Source organism: Chinchilla lanigera, unplaced genomic scaffold (assembly GCF_000276665.1).
Source record: "Chinchilla lanigera isolate Chin_1 unplaced genomic scaffold, ChiLan1.0 scaffold00007, whole genome shotgun sequence".
Taxonomy (NCBI): domain Eukaryota; kingdom Metazoa; phylum Chordata; class Mammalia; order Rodentia; family Chinchillidae; genus Chinchilla; species Chinchilla lanigera.
In genome coordinates, this window is record NW_004955408.1 from 199,690 (window position 1) to 212,832 (window position 13,143).

The following is a 13,143-nucleotide window of genomic DNA, read 5'->3' on the forward strand; positions in this document are numbered from 1 at the left end:
AAAAAAAAAAAAACAAAAAAACCTCTCTTCCTTATGTGGGTATTGGGTATTTTGTCCCGCAAAAAGTGACTAAGGCAGATTCTGGTAGCAGGAGTAGTGGGGTCACTGCTGTGATGCTCTGATCCACATAGTTTAGAGGCCTTCAGAACTGGTCTGCGGGATGAGGTTGGAAAGGTTTGGAGACACTGGTTAGAAAAGGCCTACAATGCTGTAAGCCAAACTTAATGGGAGATTCTCGACAGGCTTAGGATGTCTGAGCTGAGAACAAGGGCTCCAACAACAGGTGGACCAGACAGCATGTGTGGTATGCTTTGGCAGAAAATTTGTCTACATTTTGCCTGTGTCCTCAGACTTTGTGGGAGACCGAGATTAAAGGTGGTGGACTAATTAATCTGGCAGAGGAAATTTCAAAGCAGTCCAATGTTCAGGCTGTGGCAATGAGTACTGCTGGTGGTTTTAACCAGTTTTATACTGAAAATCAGGAGCAAAAGGCACATTTTAGAAGTGTTCAGTTAGAGGAACATCCCCAGTCAGTGGGTGTCTTTTGTCTCTGTCTCTCTCATATCAGTATATTAAGAGGATAATTAACAAGTACAATTTGTGTTAGAAATGAAAGGTTTGCTTAATATTCCAAAATCAATGTAAACTCATTATTTTTAACAGACTAAAAAAGAAAATTCTTAAACTATTTAACAGTAATCTGACAAAATGCTACATCCATGCCTGATGTTTTTAAAAAAAGCTACTCAGTTATTGAATTCTTCACTTGATAAGGACCATCCATAAAAAACTTAGGGGTAAGGAAATGAAAGGCTTCTCTCTTAGAGGATGAAAAAAGCAATAATGTCTTGGAAGGCAAAAGTGAAACTGTCTTTATCTGCTAACAGTCTAATAATCTATATATAAACTCTACTGTAGGTAAAACAACGCACCAATATGTAAGCATGGGATACCACAACAATATACAAAAAGGATGCTGTTTTCTAAATACACGCTATGAACAATAAGAAACTGAAATTTAACGATACTATTTACACCACCATCAAAATTATGAAATATTTACTGGTAAACCTGACAAAAAATGTATAGGACCCATACACTGAAAACTATAAGGCAATGCTGAAATTCAAGTAATAAATAAGTGAAGAGATGTGTAAGTTTCAGAGATGAGAAAATTCAGTAGTATTGCTTAATGTTAACAGCGCCACTAATTGTCCACAAGAGGCACCACAATCCCAATCAAAATGCCAGCAGACTTGAAATCAATGAGCTAATTATAAAATTCATATGGAGAGACTAGAGGCGCAGCTTCATGGCAGAATGCGAGCACAGCATGAGTGACACCCTGACTTAAATCCCAAGTGCCATGAAGAAATAATAATTCATATAGAAATCAAAAGGACTTTAGAAATACCAAAACAACTTTGGAAAAAACCAAAATTATAGGGTTAATTCTGCCTGACTTGAAGATTTATAAAAGCTACTGATGTGTCCTTTCACTCCTAAGGCAATGACGTTGACAGGTGAGAGCTAATGGGAGGTTTCAGGTCATAAACTCCCATGAGTTTATGCATGGGATTCTAGTCTCCATCTGACCTCTCTCACACATGATTTCTTACTATGTGATGCCTCTTGCCATATTATGCACAGCAAGATAGCCCTCCTCAGATGAAATATATTTCTACTGTTTATAAATTACCCAGCATGTGTCATCCTTTAAAGGAATATAAAAAAGAGGGCTGGGGATATAGCTCAGTGGCACAAGCGCCTGCCTGGCAAGCGCAAGGTCCTGAGTTCGATTCCCAGTACAAAAAAAAAAAAAGAAAAGAAAAAAAGGAATATAAAAAAGACTAACACAAAACTCTGAAAATTCAGTAAGAAAATACAATTTTCAAAAGGAGTAAAAGATTTCAACTAACACTTTACTAATGAAGACATTCGGATGGCAAATAATTATATGAAAAGATGCTCAACATCAGCAGTCATCAGGGAATGCAAATTAAAATCATAATAAGACAGCATTATGTACCCAGAAGAATGAATAAATTTAAGACTCAATATGCCAACAAGACTTGGTAAGGGTATGGGTCAAAGACATCTAGCAGGAATATAGAATAGAATCTTTGCAACACAGTTTCAGCATTTTAAAAAGTTAAACATATATTTACTGTATAACCAAATCCATTCTTAGTTACTCAAGAGAAATAAAAGCTATGCCCACACAAAGAATATTTATAGCAGTTTTATTTACAATAACCACATACTGGAAACAATCCCCATACATTCTAAAGGTAAATGAATAAAACAAGTACTGGCATATCCATACAATGGAACACTACTCAGAAATAAAAGGAACAAATTACTGAAAAATCAACAACACAGGCTGCCCTGAAAGCATGCAGAGTAAGAGCAGACCAGAACAATAAAAAGCACATGATACAAAAATGTTACTTATATATAAATTCTACAAAACGCAAACATATTTGTTATAGAAAGCAAAATAATGTTTTTTTAAGAGTGAGGGAGAGGGGGACTGGGGATTTAGCTCAGCGGCACAGTGAGAATTGTGCCACTTGCCTCGCACTGCCTGGCAAGCGGGAGGTCGTGAGTTCGATTCCCGGTACAGGAACCACCCCCCTCAAAAAAAGTGAGGGAGAGATAGAAAAAAGGGGGAGAAGTGAAGGGTCAGAAACGTTCAGGAATGATGGATGTATTCATTCTTGATTGCTATGATGGTTTCACAGGTATACACATAGACCAAAACACATCACATTATTCATTTATATTTATGCATGTTTCTCCACATTAACTACTGTATACTTAAAAAAAAAACTGTAACCAAGTCTATCTTGATCCAAGAAGGGACTTTTTCCCAGTTTCCTAGTATGTAATAATTAGAGTAGAAACTACACCATACACTATTTCCAAAACAAATTTTATTCACTTAATTTTCAACACGTAAGATAGAAAACACAAGTTGATACTCAATATGAACGAAGTATTTATTATTATCACAAACTGTTTATTGAGTGCCTATCATGTTTTGTGTTATAAACCTCTACATTCAAGAAGCAAAAACCAAAATAAAATAGCAGCAGCAGCAGCAAATAAAGCCTTTGAATGGAAACACAGTTTCTACGAATTTATCAAAGACTCTGCAAATTTGTACATCTAGTTTTCCTACACAGGGCAATCATAATACTATCTTGCCAGAAGAACGGCATCCCCATACAAAGATAAGGTGGAAAGAAAACTTGAAAAGGCAAAAAGTATACAAACTCATATATAAATAAATCATACACGGTAAAGAGGAAGGAAGCAAGGGAGGGCTTATCCCTACCATTACCAGGGATGTGAGAAGTGAAATAAATTTCTAAACACACACACACACACACACACTCCAGAAAAGTTAACAGAAAATATTTAGAATAACTCAAATTCTAAGATCCAAAAATGGAAGTATTTGTCAGTTTGAGTTTATTAAAATTTTAAACTTCTACACTATAGAGATAGCAACACATATGAAAGTCAAAATGGACATACATCAACTGAATCAAATTTTAAGAATCTCTTCTGGGATGTGGTGAGAGGATGGTAAATAACACAATGTCCCCACCCTCATAACTTTTTATGTGAGCTATTCAAAAGATAAAAGAAAACAAAAGAAGATAAACAACAGGAAAATGAACAACAAGAACAGGTAAATCACTTAAGAAAAACTGTAGACTGGGGATGTTGTGGGGCAGGGGAAGTAGAGCACCTGCCTCAAATGCGTGAGGGGTGCCCTAGGTGTCTGATCCCTCATACCACAATAAAAAGAGGAGAGAGTATTTGCATATAACCTATGAACATCCTACCCACTAAATAATCTTACAATACTTATAATACTTCATGCAATGTAAATAACTGTCACACTGTATTATTAGAAGAAAAGCTCTGTACATCCAATACAAACACCATTTCTCCAAATATTTATCACCCTCGGTTGAGTCAATGGATGCAAAAACCCAAAATATGGAGGGCTGACTGAATTCATTTCTACTTACACAATAGCAAAAAAAAAAAGATTACAATGTAATAATAACAAGGTTAAGGTGGAAACGGACATTCATTGTGGGAAGGGTACAGCTATATTTTGAAGTCAATCTCATAATATCTTACCTAGTAAAATTTTAAATCTGAGTATCCTTTGCCCATTGCAATTCCACATTTAAAGATTTACTAATAAAAATACTTGTGAAGTATGCCAACATATATAGGTTGATAGAGGCAGAAATTAGGAATAATGTAAATAATCATTAAAATGGCACAATTATTCATTCATATAATATTCTGTAGTCATTAATTTTTAGAATGTAATTATATACCCTGTACACACTGATGTTGAAAGATACTCACAGTAAGTGAACAGTAAAACAAAATTACCTCTATTTTTGTTAAAGAAATTATAATTAAAGATCAGCAGGCACAGTGGCGCACGCCTGTAATTTTACCAGTGAGGGGGCTGAGGCAGGAGGACGGCAAGTTCTAGGCCAGCTTGGACTACAGAGAAAACTGAAGGCTGTTTTGGACTATAGAGCAGGACCCAGTCTCAAAAGATATAGTAAAGCAAAACAAAATGATTGTTAAAAGGGGGAAAGAAGTAACATCAGAGAAAGAGAAATCTCTACATGTAGAACAAAGAAATTGAGGTTCCTAGTCTCCTGGGAAGAACAATAAGCAAAAGTTTTTTGACAGGACATTTGACATTTTGCATGTACCTCTTCCCCATAAAACTGTACATACAGTCACATGTTGTGGTACAAGGGATCAGACCCAGGGCAACACTCATGCATGTGAGGCAGGTGCTCTACTATCCCCACTCCCCCAACATCTCCAGGCTATCCTTTTTTTTTCTTAAGTGACTTACCTGTTCTTATCTGTTGCTCATTTTCCTGTTGTTGATTATCTTATCTTTTATGTTCTTTTATCCAAACATGGAGATATATTCTGAAAAATTCATCATTAGGTGATTTATGTCCTTGTGTGAACATCATAGAGTATTTTAATACAAACTAGGAGGGCTACAGTACCACTGAGCACTATATTCTTCCAGAATCATGATCATATACACAGTCTACCATTAGTCAAAACACTATTGTGTGACTGTACTAAGCAACCAAGAACCTACATTCACTTTTAAGCAGCTTACTGACTTGAGAAAGACGAATTATCCCAGACTAGGTTAAGAACCCTATTTTAATAAATGATTTTTTTCTCAAATTTTTGCTAAATACTAGATGACATGCAGGATCTCATCTGAAATCAGAGGAAACCCTAAAGGTATAGCTACCAAGAAATCAAATTACCTATTTACAGATTTAGAAAAAATAATAATAAAAAAACTATCCAAACACTAAAACTTGGACATTTTAGAAGAGACAGAAGAATTACAGTTGATCTTCATTATTTGACAATTATATATCTGAAAATCTGACTACTCCCTAAAACTTATTTGTAGCCCCCAAATCACAGGAATTCTCATAGGTGAAAAATGGCAAAAAAATTTAGCTGTCCACACACACATTCCCAGCTGAGACCTGACACAGTGACAGTACTTTCTTGCTTTACCTTCTACTGTAAATACATGTCCTTTTTGCGATCTATTAAATGATACATTTTTTGTATTTTATACCTTTTGCTGATTTTTTACTTAAAATGGCCCCCAAACATAGCTGAAAATGCTAAGACTCTTAAGCACAAAAAGGGTAGGATGTGCCTTTTTTTTTTTGTCTTTTTGAGACAGGGTCTTGCTATGCAGTTCAGGCCGGCCTTAAGCTCACTTTGTAGCCCAGGCTGGCCTCCAACTCGCAGCAATCCTCCTGCCTCAGCCTCCTGAGTGCTGGGATTGCCACGTGCACCACCACGCCCAGCAGGATGTGCCTTATTAAGAAAACACATTTAGGTACTTGATTCAGACAAAGATTACTGTGGTATTGGCCATAAATTCAATGTTAATAAGTAATAAGTCACTCTAAAGATATCAAATAGTGGCACTAGACAATCATACTACTGATCAGTTGGTGAAAATAAACATAAGAACCTAACACTATTTCTCTTCATAGCGGTGGTTCACATTTTGCTAATTCAATGTGTGTGGTGATCTTATAGACCATAACTACTTGACATTAATGACAACCAACTATAACAGGAACAGGTGGTAAGTAAAACTTTTCTTAAATCACAATTCCTGATGAAATGACTCAAGTTTCAAGCTACAAGAAACTGTACCCTCAAGAAAGGAAGACTGTACTATGAGATTTGCAAACTAGATCAAGATGAAGAATACAACAGATTAAATTACAAGCAGGGCACTAAGGAAGACTTCTGGCAGACTAAACACAGTAATATTTAACTTAAAATCACAAATTAGCCAGGTATGGTAGCACACTCCTATAATCCCAGCATTCTGGAGGCTGAGGCAGAAACTTCAAAGAATTGAGTATAGCCTGGAAAACTTGGTAACTTAGACACTATTTCAAAAAAATAAAATAAAATAAAGACTCAGGATACAGCTCAATGTGAAGACCCTGAGTTCAAGCCCTAGTGAAATGGGGAGAAGGGGAAGTAAACCTGATGAGGAAGGAAACATTTTTCATGCACCAAAAGTTTAAATCCCTAAAGGCAAACACAGTGGCAAATGTATACATCACTCAACCTTGGTGGGAAGGAACTGTTCTAACAGCAAAGGAAGGAACAACTTACTCAAATTGAACAGATCTCATTTAAGTAAGACAGTAATAAAAATAAAGCCTAAAATTTCACAATGGAAAGACTAAAATAAGTGCTATATTTTCAGTGTGTTCCCTACATTTTCTGGGTTGAAAACGTAAATCCCAAATTCATGCACAGATGGTATTTGAGGATGGTGTCTTTAGGTGGCAGTCAGGATTAAAATTCTCAAGAGTAGGACCTCCACGACAGGGCTGATGACTTTATAATAGAAGTGAGCTGACAGTTTTGCTCTCTCCCCCATGTGATGGCCTATTCCATGACCTGATGCAGTACCTGAGCAGATGCCACTGGTACCAGATGACAAGCAGATGCGGCACCATGCTCTGGATTTCCCAGCCTCTAGAATCAGGAGCAAATCAACTTCTGTTCTTTATAAATAACCCAGCAATCAGGCACTTTGTTACAGCAACAGAAAAACAAATTAAGATAGTCTTAGTATTAGGAAAAAGACAGTATATTTCAAAATAGGTGGTTAGAAAAGGAGGTCTTCTGGAGAAGATCAGAAGAGAGACACCAGATAATACAGATATTTTGAAACAGGGCAGCAAACACACCTAGATATAGAAAATTAATCTGAAAAGTGAATTCTCCAGATAAAACCAAGTATCTCGGCTGTTGAAAAAAGGACGTGGTGCCTCCATACTCTTCACCCAGTGAACATGCCCTGGCATCTTGGGAACAGGTCTAACAGCCTGAGGAAAGCAAAAAGTGCTGCAGAGGCCAGACTCCTGATAGCTTTCTGTATACTCTTCCTTCCACTTGGCAGAGGAAACTCAGAAAGGGAGTTTCCTTCCAGGGCCCCCAGGAAGCCATGGGCTGCAACTAGGGAAAGGAACAGCCAGTTACACAAAAACAGGTACTCCTGCAACATTCTCCCAAACAGCAGGGAACACTGTTCCTGCAGCACCCTCCACTCAGCATCAACAAAGGAAGCCCTCCATCCGAGGAGAAAAAAGGCTAAGGCTGACCACCATAAACAGTGAGCAGCAAAGAGCTTGCTACACAGGGTGTCTTTCTGAGACCCGGGGGCGGGGGGTGGACAAGGGGACAACACACTCAGTGGAGCTAGACCAGAGTGGGGACACTAGAAAGACCTGAGATAATATGAAATCTTACCCACTGCCCACACTCCCAGACAGGCAAAGGAGGCCCTCTGCCAAATCTGGGGACTGTGCCAAGTTCTCTGGGTGGTAAGTGGAGCTCTTTGAGACAGGGACCAGGGATAGATAAAGGTCTGAAGCTGAAGGAACAAAAACAGTTGCCTAAGTCAAAGGGCTTTGGTAATATACTTGGTAGAAGACCCTCAGAGGGAAAGCACAGAGAGGACCACAGGCTCTGTCTTCACTGAGAGCAGTAGGAATGGGAGGTTAGTGGTACAGTCAACAGAGAACCGGCCGTTTAGGCGAACTATACAACATCGTCCTCTTCCCAGATGGAGATACTCAGATCTTGGCCACACCCAAAGCACTACCAGGAGGTTAGTCCAGAGAGACTGACAGCTCTCACCTCTCCCAGGCAGACAAATAAGGAGTCCACAGGAAGGAAACCAGCTTGTCCACAGTTCAACTACAGCTACAGCACAAAGGGAACTGTATGGAAACTTTGGCTGTTATGTGACTGAGTCCAACCCAACTAAAGTAAATAGGTTGAAGTGGCAGACAATTCTTTCTGAAAGATAAGCCAGGATCACATTAATGGAAAACAGAAGCTAACTACAGACATCTTCGCACAAATAACTAAGTCTCTTTATTTGACCTCAACCTTCAGCACTGCCCCCTCTATTTGTATGAACACGACACAAGCAAGGTAACAAAATGACTTCAGACTTCCAACTCTCCCAAAGCAGGTTTAAGGGGCACCAGTGGAGAGGAAATCAAACACCAGATAGCTGAATCATACAAAGTGATCAAACAGAAAGCAAAGAAACATGCCAAGCTCAACAGTATAACCAAACATACAGAGAGAGCTTGCAGTGAAGGTTTAAAGCTCTAAAGGATAAGTTTCCAACCCACACTTTTATATCCTGCAAAACATCTTCAAAACTGATGGACAAATATAGACATTTTAAAACCACCACCAAATCAGTACTCTCAAAAAACTCTCAAGGAAATCATAGACAGAAATAATAAAGCCCAAAATGCCAGTAAGTTTGATCAAAGGAATACATCAGCAGAGTAAATGGTTAAAAAAAAAGGGGGGGGAGACAGGAGGAACAACAGAAAAATTATGCAATGACAGGAATAAGTCAATTTTTCAGTAATAACTCTCAATATAAAAGGCCTCAATTCTCCAATTAAAAGACACAGATTGGCAGACTGGATCAAAACAAAACCTGTGAAGCGCTGGGGATTTAGCTCAGCGGCACAGCACCTGCCTGGCAAGCGCAACATCGTGAGCTCAATTCCCAGTACCAGAAAAAAAAACCAAAAAAATTTAAAAATTAAAAAAAAACCCTGTGGTTTGCTGCATACAAGAGACACATCTATTCCAAAAAGAAATTCACAAACTAAAAAATCAAAGGATAGAAAACAATGTTCCATGCACCGAGATCCTGAAAGCTGGCAGTGGTCTTAAAGTAGACTTGAAGCTAAAATGGACCAGAAAAGGCAAAGAAGGTCACTATATACTGGTTAAAGAAACAATTTAGGAGACAGTCAACATAGCTGACTAGAGAAGCTACACTGGAGCTACTCAGGGAAAAAAAAAAAAAAAAAAAAAAGGGAGGGACACACATACTAATGCCAAAATCAGTGTGAAATTAGAGACTTGTAGAGCAAACAAAACACAGACTTTACAAAATGGTGATCCAACCCACAGAGCTGCTGGTGGCACTGCCAGCTGTATGCATAGCAAGATTCACCATACTGGGAAGTCTCCACGAAATGGATAGACTGCAAAAGCGCAGCTAACTCAAGCCAAATAGGACAGATTTTTGCCTCTTGTGCTTCCCTCTACAGAGGGCGCAGTAGCCTGGCAGCAAATTCCACCGACACTGCTCCTTCCCCAATGCCAATAGAAAGTATCTACCAGGTAAGACAATCAATAAAACAGAGGAGAAAGACAGAGAACCAACAACAGGTAAGTAACACAACATGGATAAGTCAATATGTATCAGTTATAACCATCAATATAAATGGTTTCAATTCACCAATCAAAAAAAACAGACCGGCAGAATGGATCAAGAAAAGATCTAGGGCTGGCGATATAGCTCAGCAGCACAAGCACTTGCCTGGCAAGCGCAAGGTCCCGAGTTCAAATCCCAGTACCAAAAAAAAAAAGAAACAAGATCTAACAATATCCTGTATAATTTTAACTTAAAAAGAAATTGACAGACTTAAAGTCAAAGGATGTGTAGTGGATTGACAACTGGAGGTCAACTTATAACCCCCACATGAACAGAGTAAGCGTGGTGCTGGGTGTGGGAAGCCCACCTGAGGATTGTTGCTAGCAGCATAAGAGGCAGAACTGGAAAAGAAAAAGTTACGCTGTTGGGAACTGGTAGAAGCTGTAAGGAGCTGTTGGTTCTACTGTAGGAACTTGTCATGCTGGCTTTCCTGATGAACTTAGCTGTTTTCATCCTCCGAGGAGCTCGGTACCTTGTTGGCAATGAAAATAGCTTTGGTTCATTTTTGGGGAGCTCTGGTCCTTACTTTGAGCACTGCTTCCTGGCTTCAGAGGGGAAGATGGTACACTACTCAGTCTCCTGGAGAAGCTTGTCACACTGGCTTTCCTGATGGGAATCTGGCTGTTCTGACCATCAGAGGAGCTCAGGACCTCACTGTTGCTGAGGATGGCTATGGTACTTTTCAGGAGAGCTCTGGTTCTTACTTTGCGTGTCGCTTCCAGGCTCCAGTGCATATCCCTCAGCCTTCTAAGCACAGATCTTTCATCCCCTGGCACAGACTTTCTAGATTCTACCACTGACCTTTGGGCCTTTCCAGCGCAGATCCATGAAACAGGCCTGCATGAGATATTGTTCTGGGCTCTAGGCCTTTAGTTGGACTCGTAGAAGGCACTGTTATGAGCTCTAGGCCTTAAGCTGGACTCATGCAGGACATTATTGCAGGATCCAGGCCCTCAGCTGGATTCTTGGTTTGCTTATAGTGTGTGGACAGATTTCCTGCACATTCTTGTATATGATTCTTTGGGTGACTGTTATAAATAATCTTATAAAATATGTGTCCTGTATTATATATTGTTTTTCCTTGAAAAAAACCCCAAATCAACCCAGGATGGAAAACAATACTCCATGAGACAGGACCCCAGAAAAAAGCAGAGGTAGCTAGTCTATTTGCAGACAAGGAACTTCAAGCCAGGAGACAAAGAAAATCACCACATACTTGTTAAGGTAAAACTCCAATATGGAGAGGTAACAATCATAAATATATATGCACCAAATACAGGTGCATTTAACTATATAAAACGAATATTAATGGACATGAAAAATCAAATAAGCACTAGTACAACTGTAGTGGGGAATCTTAATACCCCACTGTCACAAATATATCAACCATACAAAAAAAACAAGGAAATATGAGAACTGAACCAAAGCTGTGAATAAATAGACTTAGTAGATGTCTACATTGTTCCACCCCACAACATCAGAATACACATTCTTCTCAGATGCGCATGGGACAGTCACCAAAATAGATCACATATTAGCCCTTAGAACATGCTTAAGTAACTGTAAAGGAACTAAAATTATTCTATGCATACTATCAGACTATAGTTCAATGAAACTGGAAATCAATAGCAAAAGAAACCACAGAAATTATATATATGTAAATTAAGTAACACCTTCCTAAACAACCAATGGGTCACAGACAAAATTAGAGAAGAAATTAAACAGTATCTACTAGTAAATGATAATGCCAATACAACATACCAGAACTCATGGGATGTAATGAAAGCAGTCCTAACAAGGAAATTTACAACAGTAAATACCCATATCAGGAAAACAGAACAACCTCAAATAAACCATCTGTTAAACCTCAAAGTTCTACAAAAAGAATTCAAGCCCAAAATTGTACAAGGGAGGAAAAGATAAAAATCAGAGCAGAAAATTGAGCCTAAGAAAACAATACAATGAATCAATGAATCAGGGTTGGTTCTTTGGAAGATTAAATAAAACTGACAAACCCTTAGCCAATCTTACCAAAGAAGGAAAGAAAAGACTCAAATTTATGCAATTAGGAACAAAAAGGGTGAATCAAGAAGATATAAAAATTCTAAATAATCCAATATCAGTCAATGAAATAAAAAATGTAATTAAAAACTTACCAACAAAGAAAAGCCCAGGTCCTGATGGATTCACTGCTGAATTCTACAAAAAAATTTAGAAAACATGTAATGCCACTACTCCTCAAACTCGTTAATGAAATTCAAAGGGAAGCAATACTCCCAAAGTCATTCCTGGAAGCAAGTATTATCTTGATATCAAAACCAAAGAAAGATCCAACCAAAAAAGACAACTACAGGCCAATCTCTCTAATAAAAATAGATGCAAAAATCCTCAATAAGATACTGGCAAACAGAATGCAGCAAGTCTTCAAGGAGACTATACACCATGACCAAGTAGGATTCATCAGGGGCTGCAGGGATGGTTCAACATATGCAAATCAAAAAATGTAATACATAGTTATTAACAGAACCAAAGACAAAAATCACATGATCATCTTAACAGATGCAGAAGAAGCATTTAACAAAGTCCCAACACCCATTCGTGACAAAATTCCCTATAGAAAATTTGGAATAGATGGTCTTTATCTCAATATGATTAAAGCCATCTATAATAAACCAACAGCCAACATCATACTAAATGGCTAAAAATGGAAAGCTTCCACTCTAAAATCAGGAACAAGTTGAAGATGTCCACTATCACCACTCTTATCCAATATAGTTCTGCAAACATTAGCCAGAGGAATTAGACAAGAAAAAAAAATAAAAGCAATAAGGATAGGAAAGGAAGAAGTGAAATTATCATTATTTGTAGATGACATGATACTCTACACAGAAGATCCCCAAAATGCCACCAAAAGACTTCCAGACTTAATAACCAAATTCAGTTCCATAGCAGGATACAAAGTCTACACTCAAAGATCAATAGCATTCCTGTACAGGAGTAACAAATTCACTGAGGGAACAACACCCTTCACAATAGCATTGAAAAAATGAAATACTTAGGAATCACTCTAACAAAGGAAGTAAAAGATCTTTATACTGAAAACTACAGTACTCTGAAAAATGAGATTGAAGGGGCTATCAAAAGATGGAAAGCTCTCCCTTGCTCTCGAGTAGGAAAAACCAATACAGTGAAAATAGCCATAGCTCCACAATTGATTGATTCAACTTTGGTAATTCATATGTATC

The 13,143-nt window shown here is 38.1% G+C and overlaps 1 protein-coding gene across 2 annotated transcripts in view; it reads right to left on the reverse strand.

Moving 5' to 3' along the window:
* Cnot6 (CCR4-NOT transcription complex, subunit 6) overlaps positions 1-13,143 on the reverse strand; it is a gene marked incomplete in the record, with an annotated part of 69,094 nt that overhangs the window by 29,291 nt on the left and 26,660 nt on the right.